The sequence below is a fragment of the Lytechinus pictus genome, chromosome 7, assembly GCF_037042905.1.
Source record: "Lytechinus pictus isolate F3 Inbred chromosome 7, Lp3.0, whole genome shotgun sequence".
Taxonomy (NCBI): domain Eukaryota; kingdom Metazoa; phylum Echinodermata; class Echinoidea; order Temnopleuroida; family Toxopneustidae; genus Lytechinus; species Lytechinus pictus.
The window spans coordinates 49,463,552-49,490,492 of record NC_087251.1 but is presented as its reverse complement, the minus strand read 5'-3'; the positions used below and the strand labels follow the sequence as shown (position 1 = coordinate 49,490,492).

At 35.0% G+C, this 26,941-nt stretch overlaps 1 long non-coding RNA gene across 1 annotated transcript; it reads left to right on the top strand.

The window, feature by feature from the left end:
• Window positions 1-1,411: 1,411 nt before the first annotated feature.
• On the top strand, window positions 1,412-7,303 carry LOC129264257 (uncharacterized). The gene is made up of 2 exons (XR_008584837.2): window positions 1,412-1,527; window positions 4,467-7,303. It is a non-coding gene; the product is annotated as an uncharacterized LOC129264257 (long non-coding RNA).
• Window positions 7,304-26,941: the final 19,638 nt, after the last annotated feature.

Sequence of the window (26,941 nt, the reverse complement as noted above, 5' to 3'; positions counted from 1 at the left end):
AAGGGATGCTTTGGTGTGACCATCTTTTCTGGATTCACCCCAAGATCTGCCACAAACAATATCTGAGAATATTTGAATAGTCAGTATTCTTTTTACATGTAGATGGATCATGGTAGAACGGTGATATGTGCTGTTTACTCATATCTACTTGATAAGCAAAGAAGTAACCCTTCAAATGAAAAAAAAAATAGCACCCAAAATTCAGTAGTTGCCCCAATATGAGGAAAAATATAGCCCCTTTAAAATGAACAATATTTTCTACCTTGTATAGAGATGGTGTGATTATCAGATTGTGCATTTAAAGGTAAATTCCAGTTTTGGGAACGATCTCAAAATGACTTTTTACAGAATTTAATACAATGATCACCAAAGTGTCTGTTTGTATGAATAAAAATTATGTGCCAAAGGATTCTGGAAGAAATTGTGTAATTGCTGAGAAATAAGCAAAATAAGCGCGGATTCGGTCACTTCCGTCGGGTCTTTATTCCAGCAACAATAATACACTGTCCCACGTGTGCCTATCTGTGTAGGCGATCTTCAGTGTGATCGTTTTTTAGCTAGATATTATGATTTAACAAAGTTCAGTTTATGTAACTGTACCAGATCTAGATCCACGATGATATATTAATATTTCACCTTGGTTTTACTGACTTTCTCACGAAATCAGTGTTTTACTGCAACTACGTTCATTTAGCTTTAAACCAGTAAAGAATGTGTTAACTGTTATTGGAATGTTCTCCATGATATGATATCAAATTTCAGTTTTGATAACCAGCTAAAGATTTGAGTAAGATAACATTGTTTGGGGAACCATGTAAATATGTAGATTTAATCTAGTTTAATATTTGCCTCAAGATCATTGTAAATTCCTTTGTGCATTTTTTTTCTCTATTTGTGTTTGCACTTTGCACTTGCACTCATTCATATGCAATGTGGGAGGACTGCTATTGAATTTTGCTGCATAAACAAAGAGTTTGCCATATCCTTTTATACAGCTCTGAAGTGTTTTTGAACTGTGAGCTGTGATAGCCCGTCTTTCATGATAGCAACATGTAACATAATGGAGGGCAGAACTTGAATGTCACATACAAGTGCCGTAATGTACACTGTTTATTTTAAGATGGTATTTGAACATTGTGTGATACTAACCTTTGTTATTCCTTTCTCACCCCCTCTTGTCTCTTTCCTTCTCTTTACCACACTGATTATCCTTCATTTCCTCTTCCCCTCATCCAATTCCTTTTCTCCTATCCCTATCACATCTGCCTCTTCTTCCCCACCCATCCCTCTTCATCCTTCTGATCTTCCCTTCTTCATCTTGTGTATTCACTCCCCACATCTCTCCCTCTCCCTCCCTCCCTCTCTCTCTCTCTCTCTCTCTCCCTCTCTCCATCTGCACTTGGCATTTTACAGGAAGATGAGGATTACCCAATAGAGATTGACATTGACGACCTTTTGCGGCGTAGCGACTCTGAGAGACAGAAAGAAGTAGAGTCACTCCTTAAAGATGCTTCACAACCTTCAGAGGTAAGGGGCACTTAATTGAATTAGTTTGAGCCCCCAACCCTCTGACACCCTTCCAATTTAGAGGATCTTTGCTATAGCCAGTCTTATCACTGCGTTGCATAGCTATATTCGGAACCTTCCACCCCTTAACTCTTTGTGCGCTGGGCCATGAACCCCTCTGTGCTGAATTCTTTTCAGGGAGGGAAACAATGCATTGTTTGCTTGAGCGTGAAATGCGAAGTTCGCACGGCACCAAGTGTGCATACGTGCGAAGTACGCATGGAAAGGGTTAACATTTCTGACGGGCACTCAATGGAATTTCACACGCGCGCGACACAAGTTTCCTCACTGAAAGGGAAAGATTTAAATGAAAGTTATTCTTTTAATGGAAAAAGTCCAGAAAAATTGACTTGTTTTTATCAATCTGAACCTCAAATATACATGTATATGTCAGGCAATAAAAGTTCCTGGTAATATCCTTGGTTATAACCACCATCACTTCAAGACTTTTTTTATGTGCAACTTCATATGCATTTGGTACTCTAATATGTTTGTATTTGTGGGCAGGTTAATTAATCCATTACTCATTACTGATCTACAGCAAGTGAAGTGTTCATTCTTTAAACCATGGAGCTAGCTCCATGTTTAAACTATAGTTTGAACTATATTACCTGCATTCAATTGAAATTTACTAGTCTATCACTTCCATAATTTGAAATGAAACATTAGAAATATTAGCAAATGTCATATTGCTGCCATGAAGAAAATGGGGGTATATATTGCAAATGTCTTTTTGTAATTCTAATGAGATACATTATTATGACAAAATGCCATTCATTATGACCTGGATGATAAATGAGCCAACACTTCCTTGTCTTGCCTCATCAATTTGCCTGTCATCAATTTATTTTTATCACAATTTCCTAGCTGATCTATTATTTCACGATTACGTCAACATCCAGACACATTTGTTACATTAAATTAGTTGGACATGCTCTATGAGATAATAATATCCGTAAATTCCAGAATTGCATGGCATATTTTGTGCCACCCACATGTCTTTTTCCAAGAGACAGAACTTTAAAGGACAAGTCCACCCCCAACAAAAGATGATTTGAATAGAAAGAGAAAATCAAACAAGAATAAACTGAAAATTTTATCAAAATCGGATCTGAAATAAGAAATTTATGACATTTTAAATGTTTTTCTAAATTTCACAAAACAGTTATAGGCACATCCTGGTCAGTATGCAAATGAGGGGACCAATGACATCACCCACTCATTATTTCTTTTGTATTTTATTATATGAAATACTTGAATTTTCTCATTGTTCAATCGGAAAAAGTTTCATTCCTCCCTGATCATGTGGAATTTGATTGTTTTAACAGTTTGTGGTTCAAACAAGATGGTCATAATTGTCAAATCCATAAAATATGAAATATTGTATAATTCAAAATTCAAAAGAAAGAGTGAGTGAGTGACATCGACTCTCCCATTTGCATATCACTGAGTTGTGCATAGAACTGTTTTGTGAAAAATAAGCTACACTTTAAAATGTCATAACTTTCTTATTTTCCATCCGATTTTGATGAAGTTTTCAGCATTATTCTTGTTTGATTTTTCTCTATTTAATCAAATCAACTTTTTATGTGGTGGAATTGACCTGTAATGAGTAACCGACTGGTTTTCTCTTGGCAACAAATGTACTGTAAACAATTTTTCATATTGTTTTCTAAAATCAAGGGTAATTGTCACCATATCATTGTAGATCTAGATCTGGTATTTACAGAAATATAAGCTAGACAATGTTCACTCTGTAGATCACCAGCACGGATACGCATATATGGGATTGTGCATTATTGTCATTTGAAAAAAGACCCGACACCCATCAGGAATGCCTTTATTACGTTGCTAATTTTCAGCAATTACACATTTTCTACCATAATCATTTGGCAAATATCTAAAAAGTTAGTGAACCCCACCAGAAAATAAACATATTTCAAAGTGTTCAAAACTTCAAATTCTGCCATCTTTTAGATATTGTTGGTGTTCATCCGAACCATCGTATCAGTCATTTTTGGTCAAAAAATTGATTTTGAGATTTTTTGAAGAAAATGAATGTACAAGTCCTATTCTATTCATAACTTAATTTCTAGGCAGCAATCTATTTTAGTTTCTGAGATATGAGGAGATTTTCAAGGCGACGCCATATACATTTTTTATAAAATGCGCAAATCCCATTGGAAACGTGTACTCACTGTAGCAGAGCGATACGTTTTGACTGACGATTTCAATGCGCGCGGTTAACCAAACTGTCATATCAGCCATCTGCACTGCATTGACTTTGCACGTGAAAAGCGATAAGACGTTTTGACTAATCGCGGTCAGGGTTGTTGTATTCCCTATGGCGTTTTCGTACAGGGGAAATCTAAACCGCTCAAACCGAAATTACAAGCACGGAGCTCTTTTGCAATATTTTCTATGATCCTTGGTTTTGTGTAAAAATAAGGATACCATTGTCAAGCAATTGTCTTGGTCTTTCTAACCATGTATATTTATAGCAATGAATATGTTGTAAGGCTGGAGAACTAAGTGTGAAATTTATAGTAAACTTTGAAGTCGATTTTCTCTGAAATGGGTTTTCACCGTCGTATGTGTGATACGACGGTTCGGATGACCGTCGATGATATTTGATTGTGAAGTCATGTAATAAAATATAACATTCAACATAGTTTGCTTCTCTGGGCTCGCTGGACATTGTAGCATTGTTGTGTATGTTTAACACTCAGCATGAATTAGTGCATTTTCTGGTGGGGTTCCTAACTTAAGCATCATTTTATATGCAGATCACTTTTGTGTTCTATTTCATTCTGTTTGAACTCACAATGAGTTCATTACCAAAACTGGCACTAATGTTTAAAGACTATTTTCCTTGTCTCCTTTTTTTTTATCATCATCAGGAATTCATCTCAATATTACTCACAAGAATCCTTGAGCTACAGAAGAAATCCAATACCCTGAGCTCACCTGGTCAAGCCCAAAGTATAGATTTCCAATTATGAGAGGGGACACTTGGTGAACATATTAATCACACGGACACTCAAAGTCATCCTCACTTTTGTAAATATGTACAAACCGAAAGGACAACGAAGATATGAAGGAATGGAGATTTATATATTCACTTCCTTGAACCGGTCTTTCTGGCTTCTTTCATGAACGAAACCTCATCAGGATTTTTATTCACTTCCTCATTCTCCACGATCATCCCAGCGTGAGAACTTTTAGCAGGCAAAAAATCAGGATATTGGTTTCTATTTGATTACATCTATCCTTTTTTATGTATGAATAGCATGTATTGATTGTCAATTGAATTTTGAATCTTGTACTTCTGATTAATGTTGATTTTAGCCTTATTTAAAGTATATTGATGGCAAAAACATATTCTCGCATCTGGTATTAAAAAGATATATATATATGAATCTCACTGACTTGATTTAAATGTAGGGCATACCCAAACTCAATGGGTGATTTAAGTTCGGTGTGCGGTGTTTGTGTTGGTTTTAAGAGCGTGAAAAGGCTGCTGAACCAAGCTCCAACACCGAGCTGGGTTCAGAGTAACAATACCGATCGCATTGTCGATAATTATGACATCACGCCTCTGCGCTGCTGATCATCTCAACTTTACGCGAGAACTTCTCAAAGACAAAAGTGAAATCGGAGAGAAATTACACTAAAATCTCATTGACAGAATGCCAAGGCTAAAATAACTTCAAGACTCAGAAGGAGTAAATATTATTTTCCATTAAAATTGATTAGGCTCTAATGATTTGCACTCATCTTTTCTGTAAATATCTAATTTTACGGGGATGTTTCATCCTGTTTGCCACCTGTTCATGGGCTTCAAATCATTAACACCAACACCGAACTTGAAATCACGATTTTCCCAATCCCTGGCTGTTGTTGGTGTTGTCACAACACCAACACCAGATTTCAACACCGTACTTGAAATCACCCAATCTTTATGTTAGCATGTACTCTTGCTTACTTTTATGTTCAAATTGCAGATCTGGGGCCCATTTCATATAACTTGTATAAGCTACTGAAAAATTTCACCTGATTGGCTGATCATACATTTGTTATAGAAATAGTCTTTATGAAATGGGACCCAAAGGACATTCAACTGTTGTAACTTTGCCATAATAGTAACTAATAACTCAAACAAAGATTCTTGCCATCTGATTCATGGTTGAAAGGTTGTCAATATTTTGTCCATTCATTACTGCATGCATTTTTAAATTTTCCATTGCACGGTGACCGTGCATTTTTTAGGTTTAGCGCTCCCTCAGTATGCACCACTAATCATGTGTATGTCTACTTCCCTTTTTACGTTTGTTTGTGTATGTGTTTGTGCGCATGAAGTTAGCGCAGATCAAACTAGACTTACTGTGCGCACTCGACTCAGATCCATGAATCAATGCGCGTCACAAAAGAACCGAGGGCTGATGAGCTGTCGATACATGGGGGAATCCGCCGTAGGCCGACTAGTAATTCAGAGAAAAAGAGTTGCTGGAAATAGGCCTACCTAATCTTAATTTCATCTATTTTGTTTACTTTTTTATATTAAAAAAAATGATTTTATCTAATTTGAGTTATGTAAAAAAAATAATGAATGTATATATTGGTGCAATGGAAAGAATATTTACATTCAATGAAAGATCAAAATGTTCCATTCAACTTGGCTAACACCTCGTTGGATGGAACTTTTCATCTTCGATCTCATGAAAATATTCTCCCCCATTGCACGCATACACATTCATTAGTTGTATACCACATGGTAACAGGGTTCAACAGCCAATCACAATCAAGGATTCCATGGTAGTCACAATAATGGCAAAGTTACAATAGTTACATGTCTTCATGAAACAAGCACCAGGACCTTGTAACACAAAATATTTTCAATCAATCACAAAAATGCAGATCATTATAGCATGCACTGTTTTATTCAAAAGACTCACTAGTATCCAATCATATTTTTATCAGATTGATCACAACCTTCGTGTTAACTGTCATTCATAACATGTTCAAGAATCAAGTGCAAGTCCGTAATACATGCATTTCATTGGTTGAAAATCAAGTTGCACTTGATTTTTGCAGTTGCCTTTGATCTCAACTCTTTTTTGCAACAAGCCCAACATCTTTATCGTCTGTGGCAGCACGAAAATCTATTTTTAAATCCAAAGACGAGTGAAATGAAAATGATTTTGAGTTTTCATTGACCTTTATCGATATCCGATACTTATGCTCTACATGTACTACCATTCTTATTGATGCATGTCCTACATTATGTATATATTTGTATACATGTACAATATTTCAATCTACTATTTGACACTATGCTCTGTTTATGATATACTGTAGATCTAATTTATTCAGAGTAAGAAACTTTTTTCCATGAATAATTTATCTTACGACTTAACAAGTGTTTGTAACTATCTAGATTTTTCTGAGTAATGTTTTGTCACACAAATGTTGCTAGGTCAAATGTATTTTGAAGTATACTTCTGGAATAGACTGGACATCCTAGTTTCATTTTGATACAATCTTTCAAGAATCGAATTATTTTTGATATATCTTTTTCAATAATTAATGTAAACATGATGCCGTGTCTCAAATGAAGCATCAATTTTGTAGAAGAATAGTGAATAATGGGAATTTTAGATCCCTACAGAGGCAAAATTTTTGTTATTAATATACTATTAAAATACTTTTGTTGAATACTGAACAAAAAATATTTAATCAGCCAAAGGAATGAGGGCTGTAATCACATGTATGCTATTGAATGGCTAGTGGGTCATATGCTATATTGATAATACTATCTGTGATGGTGTCAAAGGTCACGGGAAGGATGCCAATGTAACAACAAGGTAAACCATGGATCCTACTAGAACCTATGGGTAAACTTATCACTTTTGCTTACACACATGCAATATACACGCTCAGCACAACATCATCCGATACATTTAGTATCCCATAACATGATCTACATGCTACTCTGTAGGAGTGTTTTCCCCCTCCGGTATCCCCCACAAGCCAGCGGATGATTAAACACCCAGGAAGAACGCAGTCGGACTGGAACAAGATTCCCACGTGATGAGTGATGGGGTGGAGTAGAGCTTGAGCTGACGCTAAGGAGAGACCTTCACGTGAACCACATTTGGCTTTATCGTACTGTAGTGTCAAAACGTATTGGTGATTCAGCACCATGGAAGCACTTCATGAAACACATAGAGGCTGTTCTCACTACGTTCCTAAAACTAGTTTACTGGAGACTAATTTAGTGGAAACAAGTTTAACGCGTAGTGAGAACGGTCGAAGTGATCTTGGAAGCGATCTTCCAAACCAGTTTGGAAAACCACCTCGCGATGTAGTTTTCAAGATCGCTTCGCCTCATTAAACTGGTTTTAGCGTAAGTGAGGACACAACCGTTCTTCGGGAAGCGATCTTCGCACATTTTGAGCGCGCTACTTCACACGGCAGGTGTAGAATGCCTATGCTGCGGTTTCAAATTTCGCGCGAAATGTGTCACCCCTCTGAGAGCATTTCCATAGCAGCAAGAGTGCTTTACATGAAGTGATTTAGAAAACCACTTTCGTGTGATCAAGTGGGAACGCTAGTAAAGCGATCTTCCAAACTGGTTTCCTGAATCGGTTTCCAGTAAACTAGTTTTAGAAAGCGTAATGAGAACAGCCTCATAGTCAGTGAATCTCACTAGTTATTTGTTATAAGCTACTGAAATGCTTGTATCTGATTGGCTCAGAGCAAATTAGTCAGTGGCAATAAATGACTGTTTCATGAAACACTACTCTCCAGATTGGTGCTTTCAATCAAGAATAGGAATATGTTTTGGTGAAAAAGGGTGAATATTAAGTTTGAAAAGTATCATGATATGTTTAATAGATCCTTTTCTGTAATAAAAAGCAGATCCTAATGATAAGTTTTCATGCTTTGATATATGTTAGCAGTGGTGTATACTCTTAGGCTGTCCACCCTTCTTGTTCCCTACTACATACACGTCATAGTTTTGACTTGGCTTAACTACAGAAATTATGACTTTTTTTCAATCTAGTGATTGATCACTCCAGTTTCACCTTTTTTAGGACACTTGTTCCTTATCATTAAAAATAAAACACAAACAAGAGAACATTAGGCCATTAGTACTATGGGCCTAATTTGAATATTCTTTAAGGTTCAAACCAAATGTTGAGACAAACATGTATATGGTTTGGCAATTATCAAATGCTAATATTACATTACCACTGAGCTTCGTAATATAAATTTAATTCAACTTTCCATTAAACCATTAGTGATGTAATTAAAAAAAACATACACAAAATTAAAACCAGATGTTTATACAAATATCGTTTAATCATTACCAAAATAACGAAATACTATGATTAATCATCATACTACTGTATCTCAGGTAATTTCCTCAACAGGCTTTGTATTTTCAAGCGGAGAATGTACAAATCCTGAAACCTCTCTTTAAGTAATATTTGTGATATGAATACAGATTGCACCGGAAGGTTATTGATACCCTCACTGGTGCACTTCCTACCATCCTTCCTGTGTATTAACTAATATATGAAAACGTGCAGAGCTACAAAAAATAAAATGAATCAAGATCCCAGGTACTGGCGTTCTCTTTGATCAAGGATGTCTCATAAAAAGGATCAAGTTATCTCTGGTAATTTATAAATCTAATATTTCTTTGATAAAAATAATTTGGTCTGAAATGTTTGATGGCAAGGTTTTAGATTTTGTAATGCATTGACAACCAGGGAGCATTTCATGAAACCAGTAATCTTTCACCATTGTTATAAGCTACTGCAAATCCTTGCACCTAATTGGCTAAGAGGAAATATGTCAGTGAAAATAACTGACATATGTTTTCCTGAAATGTGTCACAGATTTTGATAATCTTAGGAGTGGTTCATTGATTTAACATGTTTATTTTGGTCTACAGTTTGATTTATACACCCATCCACCCCCCCCCCCTCTTCCCTTCCAGTTGGCTTAAGAAGATAGTGCTGATTTTGAGAAAGTTTCTAACATTGTCTTGTCATTTCTACATACAATTATTTATTACAAGTTTAGCATTAGCATCAAGATGTGCATTGAAATTTATCTTATTGAGCATTCATTTGGTACTCTATATGAATCAGAGCAGGCTGACTTTTGTACTTTATTTTCGTATTCAAATTGCTTCTCGCCAAAATTAAGTGTTTTCATTATCTATCTTGTATAATGTTTGAAATAAACGAAGCCAAAGGTACAAGTATATAACAATATTTGCAATGGGTCTTTGAAAAAAGATGTGTTATATTGATTTTGCAGAGAATAAATGTAATGGATGATTTAAAAATCAAGTGTTTGGTTTTGGTGTTTATCACAATAGCTGAGGCCATGAATCACCTGCTGAACTAGGCTCCAGAATGGACACCTTGTGGTATTAATCCTAACACCTGTCCAAGCCTGCATGGTTTCAATATGGTTGTTTAGTCCAAACACGCAACCCCACCACTCAGAATGTGGTTTCAAACCACCTCGAAGTTCGTCAGTTCCAGGTACTTTCTGATCAGGAAATTTACCCCGATCAGAAAATACCAGGTATTATTGGCAATGTGAAAGCAAATTACGCGTAACTTCCCGGAAAGAAAATACCCACTAAATAGTAGGTACTTGTCAAAATTACGAGAAATTTCGCGGGGATAAGTTCCTGAAGTTACGAGCATGCGCAGTAGCCTATGGTCTGATGAGCAGGCAAGGCGCGAGATTCAAAATCACTAGCTCAGCAGTCACCCACGGTGCCCGCGCCCAACTACACGCTGGGCTAAAAGTTCCCGTAAATTGCTTTCACATTGCCAAAATACCTGCGACCTTGGAAAAATCCTCACGAAAGTTCTCTTAAGTTTGACAAGTACCTACTATTTAGTGGGTATTTTCTTTCGGGGAGATTACTCGTAATTTGCTTTCACATTGCCAATATTACCTGGTATTTGATCGGGGTAAATTTTCCAATCAGAAAATACCTGGAACTGACAAACTTCAAGGCGGTCTGAAACCACCTAATGTTCCCCTGTAACTTTTGAATATGAATTATTATGAAGATTCATTTTTTTATTGTATACATGAAATTATACAAAATCCTATATTTTTAATGATAGGTCTCCCACAGCCTACATATGGAGTACATGTATTGTATATTAAAATGACAAGGTTTCCAACCATGCATTTTGAATTTTGCAGACACCTTTTGCTCACAAGACTTTAGCATGTTATCTGCATGAAAATAATACGTAATTCCCTTTTTTTATTAATAATATATTTGAATTCCCTTATTTCAATTGTAATTTGTGGCATTCTTTGACCCTGTAAGTTTTGTTTTCATGTAAATCTTATGTTTTCCTTTTTAGTATTCATGCATTATCCATAATAATTTATACTTAAGATAAATTATTTGTGGTATTGCCCATTTACTTATTATTATGATGATATTGATAATCCCCTTTGTGAATTCTGCAATATATGTAGTCTTTCATTTATTCTGAACATGTGTAATATATTGAGCAATGGTATCAATGAATCAAGAAATCGTTATGGAATACAATTTTAGATATTTCAGGAAACAATTTTAGCAAATCAAATTTTCAGATGCAATATGGATGTTATTTATAATGGCAAACTATAATCATATATCATCAGTTTTACATTATAGGACTAGTTTTTATCTTTGGAGATTTATTATATTCAGATATGATACATACATTCACATATTTATTATCTATTTTTCAAAATTTCTCTCAAAATGATGATGTCCCTAAAGTAATAGTGTATATGCTGAATACTTTTTTTTTGCGATTTTGACATCAATGCTATTGCAAACATTTCCACTTCTTGATACAAAGTGAATGAAAACCCAAAGAAATCTTGGAAATCATGTGTCAATTTTCTTATCTTTTGGGCGCAATAGGGTGTTATTTAGTTTGAATATTTGTTTGACAAGAAAAAATATATCTGGCCATATAAATGGCAGTAAAATGTTAGAAAAGGCAGAGTCATATCTTGGAAAAACAACCAAATTTGATTGAGAATAGTTAGTTGGGGGGATGTCCCTCATCTTTCCACCTTCATAACCCTCACTACACTATTGATATATCCAAACTTCCACCATATGGCCAGCTTTCAATGGTTAATACACACAGCACATAATTTGGGATGCCAAATCAAGAAATCAAGCATGTTATGTCAATAGAATGTTTGTTCTTTGCAATGACTGTTCCATAATGATTTCCATGCATCCATTTACGTCAAATATCACCACGCGGATGCAGCAGACCATGATTTGCAGAAACGTTGACCTTTGCTCCGTTATTCCCATCCACAAACACCATTGCATTCAAAGAAAGATGAAATAACCGGGAACGCTATGTAACGGTTTCGAGTTGACAGAGTGTAAACTACTAATATTGGATGCATTTGTTATTTCAAAATTGACTTTTTGATTGTGCAACATGCAACTCAAGTTGTGCTTTTCATTTATATCTCTTACAGATACATGTATATGTAGTTTTGATTTGTAATTAATGGGACTTCCCAACATGTATAAACAATGACTGCAAGGATTCAAGACATTAATTCTTTCACTATTTCAAGGCTTGTCAAACTAGAATTCATAGTTACATTCAATAAATTGTTGAACATCTAAATTTACTTGCTTATTTCAATTGTAATTGCTTATTGTTTTTCCTGATGTTGTTAGTTTACAAATATAAAATTGAACCACATTTAGTTCTCTATTTATTAAAATGTTTCAATTCTTGTTAACCTAAAAACCTCAGATGAATTGGGATAACAAGATTTTGCATACTAGAAAATTACATGTGTAGCGTATACACTTCATATGTTATTACAAGTATACATGTATATGTTCATGTACCCACTAATTTGTAAATGACTTTGTAAATTGTTAAAGGAGAATGAAACTCTTGGAGCAAGTTAGCTTTTGTGAAAGCAGAAAAATCAAAGAATAAGATCAACAAAAGTTTGAGTAAAATAGGACTAGCAATAGAAGAGTTATGAGCATTTGAATGTGGAGATCACTAATGCTATGGAGATCCTCCCATTGGCAATGCGACCAAGATCTATGATGTCACAGACGAACAACTCTCCCCTGTTGGACACTGAAAATATACCCCAAAACATCTCTTTTTGCTCATTCTTATCATATGACAAACGATTCATCAATGATATAATGTTGTGAAACCTCTGTACTTGTCCTCTCATAAAGAGAACACCTCACCTTGTGATAGACTCTATAAAAGTGAGAATATAAGTGAAATAAGTACTAAAGTAATGAGGGAGTTGTACGTGTGTGACATCACAGATCTTGGTCGCATTGCCAATGGGAGGATCTACATGGCATTAGTGATCTCAATATTCAAATGCTCATAACTTTCTTATTATTCATTCAATCTTCCTCAAACTTTCAACAATATGTTTCTATGATTTTTCTCTTTGATATGGATTCAGCTGGTTTCAAGGGTTTCATTCTCCTTTAAGGATATTCCTTTTTACAGGAGATGAAAGAATTATATTGTCACCCTCATACCCTTATGTTGGTAAAATTTGGTCCTTATTGGAAAGAAATTTTTGTAAGTTTTGCTTACGATTTGTAAATAATTTGTCCCATTATGTTTACTTTCAGGATTGGCATGTGGTATGCGGTTATTAAGGAAATTATTTTAGTTGAGGTTATGGCCTGAAATGCAAACTTGATGTTTGTGTATGATTATGCTCTCATGTGTGATCAGGTAGGGCATAAATTTGTGTACAAGTGGCTGAAATAATTGTCTTTGATGTGGTTTAATTAACAAAATTCTTTAGTGCTAATCTCACAATACATGTAATTCATTTTCTTAGTTATTTACTCTATACAATGAAATTTGTGTGAGGTTTTCCTTAAATATATTCAAACAACAGTCTGTTTCTAAATATCATCTCATACATGACATATACAGGGAAATTTGGTTTTCATTGCATAAGTGCAAACCTGGGTCCCGTCTTACAAAGAGTTACGATCGATCCAATCAATCGTAACTATGGAAATCCATCAGTGTCATAATTTTTTCTACAGGAAATTTGTGAAATGTCCTTTGTAAACAAAGGAGAACACACCAAAATGTCAAAAAATCAAAGAATTTATGGATATACATTCGTATCTAGAACACATTTTGAACAAACATGTATTTCATATGTTGACTTTGCGGCTTTCCATAGTTGCGATTGATCGGATCAATCGCAACTCTTTGTAAGACGGTCCCCTGGTTCCAGTTTCATGATTTTTTTGTCAAGGACCAAGTTATTTAGATAACAGCCTTTATTTCAATTTGAATGGCTTATATATCACCCCTACATTTTATGAGAAGAATTCATTGTCTATTTTTGGTGTGTAAATTAAACTTATTATAAATAGTAATTTAACTTATTGAGTGCCAAATGCATTATATGTGATGCAGTTGAGGATCATACTAAGAAAAATGATTTTTAAAAGAATTGGCAGCTCTTGTAATACCAGATGAATACTCCATGCTAGACAAATATTATTTTTCTTAAATCAAGTCTACACATTGGTCACAAGAAAATAAATGGATATCATGATAGATACCATACATGAAAGTTGTATGTATTTATGCTTTCAAAGCAAATGTATACAGGTATCATCTTAGATAAACTTGAGATTGTTTGTCATATTTCAATATAAATATTATAAATTTATGCTGTCATTAAACGTTTTTGTGTACACTTTTTTAATTGATGACTCACATAAATTTTCCATTCATTGTCCCTGAAATCAGTAACATTGGCACATCTCCACAAACACTTCCATTCTTTCTGCTTCCTTTCTTAAATAGATATTTCTTCTTTTTTTGTAATTGATGAATGGTGAATTTGAAAATTCTTTTGTAAATGGGATTTGTAATCATGTTTTGTTGTGATCTAGTATTGTGTGTTTAAATATTGAAATTTACTATACTCAGAAGTTGCAATCATATTTGTATTTGTATCATAGTGTAGATGTATTGTTTCAAGTCTTCTCTACTTAATTTCCAATAATCAGCAAATTTACCTGTTATCTTCCAGAATGCTCATTAATGATTTAAACTTCAAATTTTGTCAACTATTTTATTGCGATTATATCATGTCCTTCTGCAGAGCATTGTCAATAAAAGATCATTTTCTTCTCTGAATTACATAAAGAATTTATTTGAATTGTCTCTTAATTTTTTTGTTTTGTAACTGTGTTAATAATTACACTGGGAAAACATGTACCTCTTAGATACTTAATTCTGAATTCAGACCTGGGACCTGTCTTACAAAGTGTTGCGATTGATCTGATCAACCTCAACTATGGAAAGCCAGCTATGGCCACATCTAAAATGCATGTTTGTTTTTAAAAATATATAAATATGATGTATAGGGGAGACCGGGGTTAGTTGGAACATGGGGTAAGTTGAAACATTGTAATTTTCTCTAACGTCTTTAAATAAATTTCTGCAATACTGCCCTCAATTTATTGTCATTATCAACAGCCATCCACCATATTACAGACAACACATCTGCAACAAGCCTGGTGAAGTTAGAAACAAATTTTTGTTTTTTGACCTTCTGAGTAATTTTTTTCTTGTTCAGAAATGTTCGATTATCTCGGAGAAGTTTATAGATCAAGTTGGCCAGTTTGGGGGTATAATAGACACTTATACCAAGCTACAAAATGAGGTTATTGATATGCCATGGTGAAGTCCCTTTTTTGTGCTTTAAGCTTATAAACGTCAAATGGGCCTCCGGGGTTAGTTGGAACAAAGTTGAAGGGGCTAGTTGGAACATGTTCCAACTTACCCCAAACATAATTATGAATAAAAATATTGGATTTGATGAAAGTATTTCACACTCTTTTGAACATGTATTGTATACCATGCTTGTTTTGTTTATCAGTTAGGTCTGAGTGTGCATTTAAGGCCTATTGTAGGCACCTAATGCAATATTAACCCTTATCAAAATGGGGGGGGGGTGTCAATTTGAGCCCCCCCCCCCTCGAGAAATTTCGTCACTATATCAGAGCTTCCAAGTCTCCCGGATCCTGCGGGAGAATACTGGATTTCGATCGAATCTCCCGTTCTCCCGACCCCATGCTAAAATCTCCCGGATAATCAGGATTTTTAGCTGTTAAATTGTAAAATTCATACAAACGGCTGTTTAACAAGTCTAGCATGTTCAACTCCCTTTACACCCACGTGGAACCTCCGAATCATTTTCATTTTATCCAGTAACTTTTACCAGTTTTTGTGTAATCGTACATTGATTTCCAATGTTAATGAAGATAATTTTACAAAACGACTGGTGAATTACTCTAACAAGCCATTTTATTTCCGGGTTCTGCAATGTGTTGCATGGAAACACTTTAGCGGCACTCCATGCACATGCCCCCCGATGCGCCCCGGCGCGGCCCTGCCTGGTCTCCGGTCGGCTACTCCGCGCCAGGAGGCTACGAGAAGGGAAGTCCACGAGCATTGCGGGGCATTTTTCGTAAGCTTTTGTGCGCTTTATTCGAGCTGAAACTGTGGATCAATCATGGGATTAACAAGTGGATTACTTTCAGGAATAATTTTATTGACAATCCTGAAGAACAGAAGCAAAGTGGATATTTTTTCGCCTACTAAAGTTTCACTTGGGTTGATCGGATTCGAACATTTTCTCTTTCGTGAGTGAGTGAGTGACTCTGGCGCTGGTTGGCTGAGCTGTGCAGTGCGAAGCACGCCCCGTCCCGATTCATCCACACTACAATCGCATTGTCAGTGACCATGGAGATCATGGAGATGGAGTCATGCAAGACCAAGACGACAAAATATTTTTCGAAGTTTAAAGAATTTTCAAGCGGAATGGGACTGTGTGACAATTTTCACAGGAATCACTCAGACAGAGACTTTAATTACAGGCCACATAGACTAGAGTCTATAAAGTCTTTGCAGGGCCAGGCAAGCTCATGTACCATGTTTACCACTAAAGTTACTGAAGCCCCTTCCCCTCTGGACAATTAAAGGTATTTTCATGTTCAATGCATTCTTTTATGAATTATTGAAAATATCAAATGTTGTTTCTTAATGTGTTTTGCTATCCAACTCCCATCCGTGGGACAGCGTTCCGCCGCGCCGCTCCCTCACAAAACCATAGTACATGTACCTCCGCGAAATCTACTGGATTCTATCTTCCCAATGTTGGCAGCTCTGCTATATGCTGCGCACAATTTTTTTTACTACACTGCTCGCTGACTTTTTACTTTCAAGTCTTGCGCATCATTTGAGACCAAATTTGCGATGCCTGTGTGCGCGATTTCAAAATTACCCAACAAATTGTACGTGCATGTTCGGACCCAAAATTGTTCAAAAACGTGATTCCATGTACAAGGTCAATGCAAATTGTGTTTTTCAACCAAAAGTCATAAATGTATGATTAATTTTTTTACTTTTGCTGGTTCAAATAGATTAATTTAATGCTATTTATGATCGCAAAAGACTCCTGACAAAGTCCATCGGAAAAAACAAAGGTTTGAAAAAACAAAAATACAAATAAAAGACAAAAAATACATAAGAAATTGTATTTTTTGCATTTTTTGGTGGATATTTGTTTTGTGAAAATTGATACTCTCACCAAAAATTAGCATTCTACTAGCTTAATATACAGTATAGAGTTAAGGTAAAAAAAAAAAAAAAAAAAAATTAGGGGAAATTGTATATGCTTATTTGCATAATTAATTATGAAAACAATATAAACAATTAATTTTTGTCTTATAAATTTGATGCAGAAGTACATGAAATTGCTGATAGTACACTTAATTGTATGTAAACTCAGATGCACCCAAATATTCGGAGTTCTACTACACAGTCTGCTTGTGTGAGTGGCTGTATAAAAGAAAACATAAAGTTAAACGAACCCACACTTTAATATTTTGAACTTGAATTTATAAGATAAAGCAAATAGGCTAAAACCATGTAATATTACAGTTTTAAGTAGTTTTAGTATAATTCTTAATTGACCATCCAGTGTTCCAACTTACCCCATACCATGTTCCAACTTACCCCGATATGGGGGTAAGTTGGAACGTTTGCGATGGTCTTGTTAAAGGTGGATTTTTTCAGTAACCATAATAGAGTTAAAAATTTTATGGGGTACATTTGAAGCCCTGCGATATATGCTTCAAGCTGATATACTGATTGTTTCTCGTGTAAAGTCTATTTGGATTTTACCGCTATTTTTGTAAAAAATGTTCCAACTAACCCCGGTCTCCCCTATTCATACATTCATGGTTTTCTTGACAATTTGGTATGTTAGCCTTTGTTTCCATAGGACAGTGCAAATTTCCTGGAGAAAAAATTATGACACTTGTGGATTTCTATAGAGTTAGGATTGATTGGATCAACCATAACTCTGTAAGACGGGGCCCAGGTGGGTGTTCAGGGCTCCCAGCCAATCAGGAAAATCAGGGGGAAATATTTTACTTCTTTCCAGTCAGGGAAAAATCGGGGAATTTGATTTTTTAAAATAGCTTAAATCAGGGAATATGCCTCAAATGAGGGGAAAATCAGGGAATTTTGATCAGCAAAAGCATGGTAGTCAGTCAGACTCTGTTATACTTTGTTGCATATCAAAATAACATCCATTGAATTACTGGTTATGGTGGTACTAACTAGATTTACATTGTGTTTATACTGAAAATACATGTAATTCACTGCAACAACGTAGAGAACATGCGAAACTGGGAATGGGTTTAAATAATTATCAGGGAATTTTGTTTTCATGAAAAGCTGGTGTTTCATAAAGCAGTCATAAGTTAAGAGCAACCTTAAGAATGACTGGTGAACCTTTCTTACGTGCTAAATAATCATCAATGAACATTTACTGGTGAATATCATTTACCACAAGAAAGGATCACCAGTCGTTCTTAAAGTCACTCTTAACTTACAAACGGCTTTATGAAACCACCCCAGTATTTTCTCTTACAAATTATATTGATTTTAACAATGTGCATAATCTGCCTACATGTGGCTCCGAGATTCTATTCTTTATTAGAAATCTGGAAACTGAAAGCATTGAGAGTCCTCATAGGCCTATTTTTAGATTTGATAAATCCCACAAATGCGCTTTGCACAATTCATTACTAGTCCATGTGTGTGTTGTGAAAGTATGAATGAATGAATGAATCTTTATTTTGTTTCAATTCCGATATTAAACAACATCAACAGTAAATCATTGCGATACAGGTAAATAGCAAAGAACAAAAGTAAATAATTACAGAATAATATACATAATACATGCACTACTTTTTAGTAACGCCCATGAGACAAGATGGAAATGAAACGTGGTGACCTACTAAGAAGCTTAGCTTGTGGGCCATAGGCCAGAATATAATAAACAACAGTAATTGTGATAAATTTCGTGATTTTGCATGAAAAAAGAATATTTTTATTGGGTACTTGATTGGGGGGAATCGAAATATCTGCATATGACAGCGTGGAATGGGCTGAAAATTTCATGACATAGTCTTTGTAGCTTCCTGATAAAAATGTGAGATAAGTGCTCAAATTGATATTTTCAAAGATAGATAAAACAATACAGAGAGGGTTTTGGATATTTAAAGATCAAATTTCATATGTTTAAAAAGAATTAACAGCTGAAAAGTTTTGAAGGGCCACTGTAGCCATGTAAGATTGAAATGTTAGGGGATTAACATAATTGACCTATCACCGTGGCTTTACAAGTGGTCACTTTCTGAGATTTCCCTAAAACTTTTCAAAAATTGGTTCATAATACTAAAATGAAGGCTTCAAAACACTTATTTTTCTTCATATAAGTACAGAATGGATTTGTTTAGGACATTTGAATTATGAGATTAAATGCATATACCCCTCGAATCCTACCATAGATAATAGCTTAATGGTTAATGTAATGAGGGGGGCGGGCACACATTCAAATAATAGTACTGGTTTAAAATAGTCTTGTGATGATTTGGGTTTTGGTTCCTGTAGGATATTATGGGCCCTTATGGGGTCAAGAGTGTCCCAGGAGAGCTTACAATTGCTGCAAACAAGTTTGGGTGTAGATGCCGCCCTGTACAAAAAAAAAAAACCCTGATCGAAATGATTGTATGATTAACTAAAGCAGTCAATTAAGTTCATTGTCATATCTGGTAGAGGGTACTGGAAATAATCCATCATAATTACTATATTAATATTTATTTGTCTTGATTTTTTAATACTTTTACTATTTATCATTTTCAAGATTTTATCATTCTTATTTTAGTATTTTTTTAAGTCGGACGGGAAATAGCAAGTTTTCAATAATTTTTTTTTCAACACGAGAGAGCGTGCCAGTTAAATATCTAATCCAAAGATTGAGTGCATTTTTTAAAAGAAAATCTTAGCGAAGCTGCAGTGAAAACATAAAATTATACAGATGGCGCTCTTTTACATGTTCAATCAGTGTGGTATCATTCTTTCTCACACAAAGTATCATTGGAAATCGAGTTTCAAATGCAGGCATTGTATTTATGTTTTTATTCAAAACTATATATTTTGGGCGCTATTTTTGCAATCTTTTTATGAGTAAAGAAAAATATTTTTTCATTTTTCAATCTTTACGTGTATGCCTTATTAAAAAAGTGACTCAAACAACGATATTGTACTGAAACTAAGGTCAACAAAATTTGTGAAAAAATATTAATTTGACCCCCCCCCTCCCTGGGTTATGAAAAGTAGAGAAAAAAATCTTAAAAGCTGTTAGCGAGTGAAGCGAGAGAGCAAAGATTTTGACTTTCTAATACAAATAAGTTTGTGATTGATTTTGATATGATTTCCGGAAATTTATATACTTCACCCTTTTTCATTTTCAATTTAATGGGCGTCCATGGCCCACCAGGGCCCTGGCTCCCCATCGGTACGGTGCTATTCATGATTCAATCAAGATTTTGTCAAATTACACAAAATATTTCATATTTATAGGCCTATGTCAATTCATAAAAAAAGTGACTTAGTGACGTCATCTACTCTCTCCTTTGCAAATAATTCGTGTTGCACATATAAAATTTTGATTTAATGAAAACAAGCGAAAAATAAAACAATAACGTTATAATGCAATAAAAAAATGGATTGGCCAAGAATAGATTCCTGTATTTCAGCGATAGAACATTAAAAAACAATGTTCAAATAATATTATGTAAGAAAACAATCTCAAAAGCATGGGGGAAATCATAAAAACAAGAGCATTTCCAGCAACGTCTTTGTCAATATTTGACCTTATTCTGAGCGCTGATCCGATTGAACAGAAAAGCACCACGGACCTTGCTTAACCACGTCATATATTTGTTTAGTTCGAGGTTATATTTGTTTTGCTTGTACAATATATCACCTCACTGCGGCGTCAGTCCCAGCTCGTATCGGGTCATTTGTTTTGTAAGTTTTATTCAATTCCACATACAGTCCGGGCATACAATTGCATGTACTACACGTACGCATACCCGAGACCTATATTCTTCGTATAGCTTCTTTCGTGGAAAGACACACTTTGTGTATTCGGGTTAAGGGATACTCTTTTGAAAATAACAAAACCTTTAACAAAGTGACCCCCCCAAAAAAAATAAATAAATAAATAAATAAATAAAGATTAGGGCCTATAGGGTCTAAACATTTCCTTGAAGTGAGACTAAATTTAACACCCGACAGCTCTTCCCTCGACCCGTGCCCTCGACATCGTAATTTGAACATAAAAAAATATACTACTCATGAGTGAATGTGGAATGCTGTAAAAGAAATTGATGGACCCACTGCCCCTCATTTTCCATTTTTCCAATGCTAATTCTTGTATGATGAAATGCATCTAGATAAAGTTTGTATCAACTGCCTATACCAACGCCCCCAGCAGCTAGCAGACAAACGGAGAACTGACCCTCGCGTATTAAAGATAGATTCAAAACATATCAGAAATTTATCAACACCATATACTTTTATGAATTTCTTGACCCCTGGATTATCTTGATGTTTATATCACTTTACGATTTTGTGGATCATCCACAAAATCGTAAAGTGATATAAACATCTATAATCTAAAATATTATCTATCTAAAATATTTGATAATGTAAATATGCCGTTATAACACAAGTGTGCCCCCCCCCCCCCCCTTGAAACCGAGGACCTTTTTTTTTTTCTTTTTTTAAATAATTATCTGAGACCACCACTGTCATCACCTAGCTGTCCATTCAGAAAGTAATATGATCTCTTATTCTACATCTGTAAGGATACTTGAAAATATACCCTGACATATTATCATTTAGGTTCGTTGACTTGATCCCTAGAAAATGCCTTTCAGCAGAAAGATTCATTAGTCATTACAGTAGACTTTATAAAGATAAGCATTTGTTCAACAAAATCTACACCATTTCTCGGTAATTTCGGGAAAAAAAAAAAATCCACGTCATTCAGGAAAATTCAGAAAATAAAATACACACAATATGTTAATGTAACATTTTTTATAGTCATAGTTGTAGTACCATTCGCCTAATTTTGTATAGCTCAAAAATATTTCTATTCGCGTTTCGCGTTCGAATTATTGATTTTCGCCAATTTTAGGAGGTGCACAAACAAAATGGATTTTAAATTTCTGATTATTTGCATGTCACTATGCAAACTTTAAGCTTGCTGTATCATAGTCCGATTTCAAGAAATAGCACCTGCATTTTGGGAAATTAAGTTTCGGAGTTTTTTTTTTTTTTACTTATTTGTTATTTTGTTCAATTATTTTTTTTTTGTATTTGGAGCTGTCGAAACATATTTTTAGGTCTATAATTAAAGTTTCTGAGCACGTAAGTTAGCACAGAGTTGCTATATCTCCATGTGATCGCAATTAGGGACACGGAATAAAAACAAAATCAATATCTCTGCAATTCAATTTGTTTATAAATCATCCTTTACCTTGATAATAAATTGTTTGTTGATATTCGGCACGTCGTCTGATTGAAAATTGAACTTTGAACGGATCTGTAGCGATTAATCTAGATTCTAGAACCGGGCCGGGTGCAAAACAATCGCACAGTTACCTTGTCATGCTCGTGGTAACTGTTTGACATGATACAGGAATCAGATAGGCTAGGCTGTTGATCTTTGTTCTATGCAATATTTGATTTATTTGATTTATTTATTTGATTTATTTATTTAATTCCGTTCAAACAAAAGATATAATGCAAGTACAGTGTAAATAAATGTTCAAAATAATACATACTCAAAGTAATACATACAGCTGTATAACATTTCATAACAAATATTGAAGATAAAATTATCTGAACGGAGGGACTTGCCAAGAAAAGCAGAGCTTGTAAAGAAGGCAAGTCCCTAAACATAGTTTCAATACTAATTAACATAACCTATATACAAGAGACGGGTGGAAAACGAAATTAAAATACATAATCTACAAAATACCAAAATAGAGCGTATAAGCGACAACAAAAAGTGGAAAGTAATTTGAATAATAGGAATGATAACGATAATAATGATAAAAATTTTAATATAAATCATAAGAGTGGAAAAGGGAGGCAAAGGAAAGAGAGAGGAGAAAAGGGTGGTGCAAATAAAACTGAAAATGAAAAGAGGAACATGACAGGTGCACAGGTCATAGAACACTGTAGTGACCCATATTAATGGGTTATGTATTTTCTAGTATTGTCTAGAACGGGGGGGGGGGGAATTTTTTGTTTTCCTTTCCACATTACATTCTAAACAACCAAGGATCTAAAATAAAATCCAAATCGGACCAGCCCAAATACTGGACTTATTTTAATCTTTTAATTCAAATACAAACATTTTAATCTAAATCTAATATTTGGCTGCTCACTTTTCACAACCGATATGGATTTATTTTAAATCCTTGGAATATAGATTGTATATTTCAAATAACATTGATCGAACCATACCACTCCTCAATGTTTTCCTTCTATATTCCTTTCTCCCTCTCTTCTCCTCTTTCCCCCGTTCCCACCACTTGAAAAATCAAAATGCAGCACTCTTAAACTAAAGACATCCCTTCAATCCAGGCTCGTCTACAATCTGAATTTGATAAGTTAATGTTATGGATTGAGAGGAATGATTTAAAGTTAAATACCAGTAAGATGTGTGATGTCACATGTGAACAACTTTCCCTATGATGGACTCTAAAATACCCCCAAAAATGTCTCTTTTTGCTTCTTCTTAGGATGATACAAACTCTTTATCCATGATGTATTCTTTAAAAATCTGTATTACATGCCCTCCTATAGAAAGAACACATGATCTACTGATAGATGTGATAAAAGAGGCAGTTTAAGTGAAATATAAGCTAAAGTAATGGGGAGAGTTGTTCACAAGTGACATCACACATCTTTGTCGAGTTGCCAATGTGAGGATCTCCATACCATTAGTGATCGCAATATTCAAATGCTCATAACTTTCTAATTATTTGTCCGATTTTTCTCAAACTTTCATTAATTTTATATTCATTAATTTATTTTTATTCATTCTTCACTCGTGGGCTGGATGGCCCTCTTCAGCCACAGGCTGTTCTTCTGAGAGGTCCAGTGCACGTAATTCCATTTCAAAATACCAACATACAATAGTATAAACAAATACATATATATATAAAAAATATAAATTAACAACAAAAGTGGTACAAACATGTAATCCTGGACGACTTATACCAATATGAAAATATACGTAAACAATTTTCTTTAAAAAATAGTGGGATGTGAAATGGTGGGTGGGGGGTAGCATGCAGTAAGGGAGAATCACAATAAGTGCTGAGCCAATGTAGTAGCTTCTTCCTGAAGGTAGTAAGAGAAGTTTCAGGAGGGATGTATGATATCTACTTGTATATAACATTTAATAGATTCATCCTTTATCTTTTTCCAAATCCCGTTTACAAAGTGATTCGAATTTAACAACGTCCCTTTTTTAATATAGAATAGTAGCAATGTATTTCTTATTTTATTTCTTACCTTGTGTACTGATGGATGCTTCTGAATACCTCTGTCCTGGTGAGTCAGCATCAAACTTGTATTTCACATCTCCAATACTTGTTCAGTCCCGAAGTTTATGACACTGGGTTGCATTCACCATCTTTGCCAAGGATATTCCATTGTTTCCTCATTTTCATGTTAATGATTCTTTTGCGTTGCTCCATGACTGAACTTGGGATGTTCATTTGAAAAAATATTTGTATATATGAACCTCTGGTAGGCCCTTGTACAAGACCCCGATCACGCATTACCTCCTGGTCATACCTGTGACGTGTATGTTTCGATCTCACCTCCTCCAGTTTTTGTACAGTATTTGTTGTTATGTCAGGCAAGCTTCTGGGTTGTCAAGAATGGGTTTCGTTTTTCAAAGGTATGCATGAAATTTGAACATTAGTAATCCCTGAATGCAAATGGGGGTCTGTTAATCGGGGAATGCACCCTTTAACCAAGAAAAAAAGATCATACAATAGACTATGCAATGAGCCATGTGTGTTGCTATGTCAGGAAGCCCTACAAAGGAATTCCCATGAAGCGAATTGTTTGATATTACACTTGCTATGTCATGTGAGGATCGGGCAACCTGTATAGATCATTTCATTCATTCATTTCATTTATTCTACCTTCATGTGTAAAAATAATAAAACTGTATATTTACGGTTACACTTCGTAATTCGGAAGGTTCTTTATTCCGAAGGTTCGTAATTCCGAAACACGCAAATTGCCTTACCTCGATGTTCGTTTATCCGAAAACGTAAAAGGGTTTGTTAATCCGAGCATTTGTGGCGTTATTCCGAAGGTTCGATAATCCGAAAACGAAATAAGGTTCGATGTTCCGAAGGTTCGTTAATCCGAAAACGAAATAAGGTTCGTTGTTCCGAAGGTACGTTAATCCGAAAACGAAATAAGGTTCGTTGTTCCGAAGGTTCGTTAGTCCGAAAACGAAATAAGGTTAGTTAATCATTTAGTTTTCGGACTAACGAACCTTCGGAATTACGAACCTCATTTCTTTTTCGGATAAACGAACCTTCGGAATTACGAACCTCACTTCGTTTTCGGACTAACGAACCTTCGGAATTACGAACCTTCGGAAATACGAACCTTCGGAATAACGAACCTTCGGAATATCCGAACCTTCGGAATAACGAAGCTTCGGAATTACGAATGTATGCGATATTTACAATGTGTACAATTAAATCAAGCATTGATACATAAGGCGTTGGCTCCTTAAAAAGCTAACAGCTTATCACCAGGGGCCCAATCATAGCATAAAATATGTATAAATTAAGACAAATAAAAATGAGAAATGATTACGTTGAACAGGAAAGCAAAGGGCATTATAACCCGCATTATAAAGACAATAAAAACAGTTAAACAAACAACTTACAACAAAACAGTTCAACAAACAACAAGAACATTTACAATAATTTATTTCGAAATTACAAAGAGACACCTCTTAAGTTGAATTGTTTATACTTATGAATATGTAAATCTTTTAGTTTTCTTTTAAATCTGGTATTTGTTGAGCATTCTTTTAGGTTTTCAGATATGGGGTAATTCCATATTTTCGGGCCGTTGAATCATAGGGAGTGTTGTGATGTGGTTGTGAGTGCTAGGAATGAGCGATAATTTTTATTCTTGCGGGTGTGATAAGTATGAAAGGAAAAGATTCGGATATACTTTTAATGTTAATTTTTGACTGGTGAATTCAAGGAATAACAAGATGATAATGATATCATATAGATATTTAATTTTCAAAGTAGCCACCTATCTCAATGTGTATAACACTACGTTTGGTGTTTACACCTCAGCCATGGCGGCCATGGCAGGTCTTAAACCCGATACTCTTTTGGTGTCTCCCGATTCATCCAATTAAATGGACAGTGTACTAGCATCGCTGTTCACATAAAAATTTTCCTGGGGGCAATACGCGTAAAATTTTCTTGAAAAAACTCGGAAGTGAGAAAACGAAGTGACCGAGCCTGTCGTGGGGATGCTTTTGCATTTCCTGAAGTGAACACAATGGATTTCGTGCACAATTATGGTGATTTTTCACAATTTTCAAAATCTCGGGGGGGGGGGGCCTACTGCCCCCAGCATAAGGCCATGTGTACTATTTCTTGTTATAAATGAGAGCTGCGAAGGGCATGAATGAAAGAAAAATCATGAAATCACAAAAATGCTTGAATAATTATTATAACGACATTCTAGCCTCCCTTAAAATAAAATGAAAAAAAAAAACATCAAATGGGTGCCCACTCCCTACCCCCGTCTATTTATTTCAGGCA